The sequence below is a fragment of the Octodon degus genome, unplaced genomic scaffold (assembly GCF_000260255.1).
Source record: "Octodon degus isolate 3935 unplaced genomic scaffold, OctDeg1.0 scaffold00010, whole genome shotgun sequence".
Lineage (NCBI taxonomy): Eukaryota > Metazoa > Chordata > Mammalia > Rodentia > Octodontidae > Octodon > Octodon degus.
Window position 1 is genome coordinate 25186992 of NW_004524586.1, and position 4062 is coordinate 25191053.

A 4062-nucleotide genomic window follows, 5' to 3' on the forward strand; every position below is an offset into this window, starting at 1 on the left:
CTAAAATCCTCCATTTAAATTGTGACAGCTAGGGGGTGCACGTGTTTTGGTAGCGTATTCAGAAAGTTGACCTGAGCCCAAAAGTGAGAAAACATACTTTACAGTTAAGGTGCAGCTGTGATCTTCAAATGACCATTTTTTAAATCTTTGAAGTCTTACAATTAACTTTAAAATGATTATTTTATATAGCAATGGTCATGGTCATTTTCATATTACTTTTGTCTTTTCCCCATTTAGAAATTCAGACAAACATTCATAAAAGTTAAGAGTCTGAAGTTCATTTTTAAGCCAGATTTTTTTGTGGCACATTAGTTTTGAACCACAGTAGTTGTTGCCCTCTTTTATTATACCCTTACCATGATTTCTTTTGTGTACGCTATTTGGAAAATGTTTTTCGAAAAGTTACTTTATATTTTATAGGAAGAACACTCAAATTGTATTATGTTCCTGAGTTAAAATTTTCATGAACATTTTTGAAATGTGAAGAACTTTTTTTTCATAAGAGCCTATTTTTAGTTTGCCTTTTTTTGCTCTGCCACTAAATTAAGTGGCCCATTAAGAGAACAGTAAAATACAACTGTAGTGGTTCTTAGTTGTATATTATATAATTTAATAAAATTATCCAGGCTAATTATATTGCCATAGTAAATATGTGACTGAAGTGTCCTTTGTCTTAATCTGAATAAGAACAAGATTTCATGATTAAAGTTACTTCATGTTAAACAGTTTCAAAATACAAAGCTACTTATGAAATGCACCACTTAGAAAATAATGACTATCGGGCTAAACTAGACTCAGGCAGTTTTATAATACAGATTGAAATCTGTGCTAACTTGATTCAGTATAAGCCTAAGAGTCATTGCCTTTTCTTTCCCATGTTCATTTAAAACAGAAGCAGAGATTCTTTGGCATGGAAGGAAATTTTTTTTTATTTAATAATTATTTTGAGATTTAGTTTGATGATGTGTTTCTGCCTGCCATTTTCTTTGCTCAAATCATCTCTACTAGTATTTTCCCCATGCCATTCCTACTTGATTTTTATGCCTGTTGGCAGTGAGAGGCCAATTAAAGCCAAAGCTGTAAATCACAGTTGAAGTCTTTCAATAAAGACTAAACTCTATGATAAGTGGCTTTTCTTACTGTCTTTTATCACATGATTGTTCTACATACCATGAAATAAGCAGTTTGGTTTTATCAGTAAGGTGTGAGGTACACATAACATATGATTTATTTCTGTGTTCTGTGTAAATGCTGTAAGTTTATTATTAGCCTATTCTTAGTTAAAATTTAATCTCTGGATATGGAGGAAAATAAATTTGCATCCTTCTAAAAATGTATGTTCTGTTGAATATCAGTAAAATATCATTAACTTGGAGTCCAAAGATATGGAAACTTTTGTCTTACCATGTCTCCTTTGTTAGTATCTATGAGTAAATTTGACGAAAGAATAGGAAAGGGCTGGATGTGTAGCTCAGTGATAGCACTTGTCTAGCAAGCGTGAGACCCTGGATTCAACCCCCAGTACCGAAGAAAGGGGAAAAAAACGTGACACTTCTGAAGGAGGTCTAACCAGATTAAATCTTCCAGTGTGTGGGCTTATGCGCCTATCATTTGTATATTACAATACTAACTTTGTGTTTTCAATATGTATTAGAAAAATGAAAATACTTGGTTTAGCCTTTGCTAGTTTTTCCACTCTTAGTGGTCCAGCTGGGAGTATGTTTCCTGTTATATTTGGTAATATATTCTAGTAGTTCTTGTAATTTATTAGTACAAGTTAGTCATTTGTGAGTTTAAGGAAATAATGCAAATAATTACTTTAAAATTTTTTTCAAAATTGTGATGTTAATATGTTCACATGCCATTGATATGAAACCTTGGCTTCCATTTTCTACTGAAGTTGGCTTTATTTTGAAAGATGGGATAGATAGACTAGTTACTACAGTTCATAGGTACTTTGTACAAATACCTCTTAGAGCAAGCATGTGAAAAAGTTCAATTTAGGGAATAGAGATAGGGGAATTACATATTTTACCTTAAGGAGAAAAAAGGCTCTAATAGTGAGCCTTTTAATAGAACTCCAGGCTTTTGTATAGTTCTTATGCTTTGATTTTTAAAAAATATCAGGGTAACAGTTGACACAAGGCACATATCCAATAAATTGTTTCCTAAATGTTCAAACTTAATTCCGTAAGTATGCCAGCTTTTTCAATCAGTTGCGTTTGGATTGTGAGGCCTGATTTTGCTGTATTGCTTGGGTTGGCTTTTAACTGTGGGACTCGGGTGATCCTTTTGCTTCAGCTCCTGAGTAGCCGGAGCTAACAGCGTGAGCCCAAATACTTTTATTTTTAAATCATTTAAAACAATGACTGTTTGAATTTCCTTTGGAAAAATGATATATATTTGCTTTTTTTTGTTTTTCCTTTTGGTGCTGGGGATCAAACTCAAGGCCTTGTGCATATGAAGTGTGCTCTACCACTGAGCTATATCCTTGCAGTACCCTCCCCTACCCCCAGCCTTTTTTTAAGAGACAGGGTCCCACCAAACTGCCTACACTGGCTTTGCACTCCTGGGATCTCCTACCTCAACTCATATTTAGTGTCTTGAAGTCATCTTGGCAAGTGTACAAAATGAACAAACTGGTGTGCTTTTTGGATTACCATTTGAGGAAAGCCAGGGGCAAAATTGTATGCTGAAAAATAATTTCTCCTGGTTAAAGTGTCCAGCTTGCAACTGGGCTTGGCTTGTTTGTGGACCTCTTGACTTCATTTTTGTGAACTGATACAAACCTAGTTACCAAGTGGTGCTGTATGTGCACTTGGGGAATTTTCAAGGTAAAGCAGATACTGCTATGTGTAACCAATAGATAACCATGTTTATCCAACTGTGATTTTTTTTTTCTGTTTCTTCATTAGGTTTTTTATTTATTGGGTATACCAATAAAGAAAAGTCCAAAATCATTTAGGCAAGTAAGCATAAAATACATAACCATATCCAGCTGTACATTTCTGAGAATTGATGCTGTATACATGCCAGATTTTCACATTTAATTGATAAGAGTTGTGAGTTGAATTGTGCCATATCTGGTTTACATGACTGCTTTTGCTTAACAGAATAATGCTAATGTATAGGTCTTAACATGGGCCCAAAAAAAATCTCCATTTAATCTTAATTTGCTTCCTTTTGCAAAGGAATAAACTTGAACATTTTAGCTGATTTACTTTGGCTAGTTATATTCTATCATATAGCACAGCTCATGCTTTGTGTCTGCCTCACAAAGATACAAATTGGGAGAAGAGTGATGACTGTGATGAAGGAAGAGAAAACCCCAATTTGGGAGAGCATGGTGGCATGGGCTTTGACAATCGTGGGCAAGTGTGGGAAAGCATAGATAATTGGTTTAGGTGTTGATGTGCAATATGTTAATTGATTCAAGGCTCTGTACATCAAGAATACTAAGACTTACTGGGCATTGAGAAAATATTAGAAATACTTTTGCCCTGCTAGTTTGTTTTCAACTTCCATTAAGTCTTTTCATTTAGTAATGTGTTCTACATGTGCATTAGAACGCACAAAGTTACTATTCTAAAATTACCTTTTTTCATTTTTATTTATTTTTTGTTTGCTGTATCAGGGATTGAACTCAGGACCCTGCACTTGCCAGGCAAGTGCTTATTCTGCTGAGCTATCTCCGCAGCCCCTAAAATAACTGTCTTTGAACATTTATAATAAAATGATTGAATTAGGAGATCCTTTGTAATTAACATTTACTTTATTATACCCTGGGATATATTTTATTTTTTTTAGAAAAATAATTTTATTAACTAGTGGCTTTGCTATTTTTGTTCTTTGGCTGTGTCAGTGGGACTCCTCCGTTAGGATGTAAGCTCCAAGGGAGCAGGTACTGTTTTGTGTGTGTCTTTCTAACAGTATTAGGGCCTGTAATGGGGCTTGGTATAACATAGATGTTTAGTAAATGTCCGTATGTGACACCATGACTGAGGAAGTGAAAATAAGTATGGATTTTAGTCACTCTCTTAAAACTAAAACCTCCACTGATAC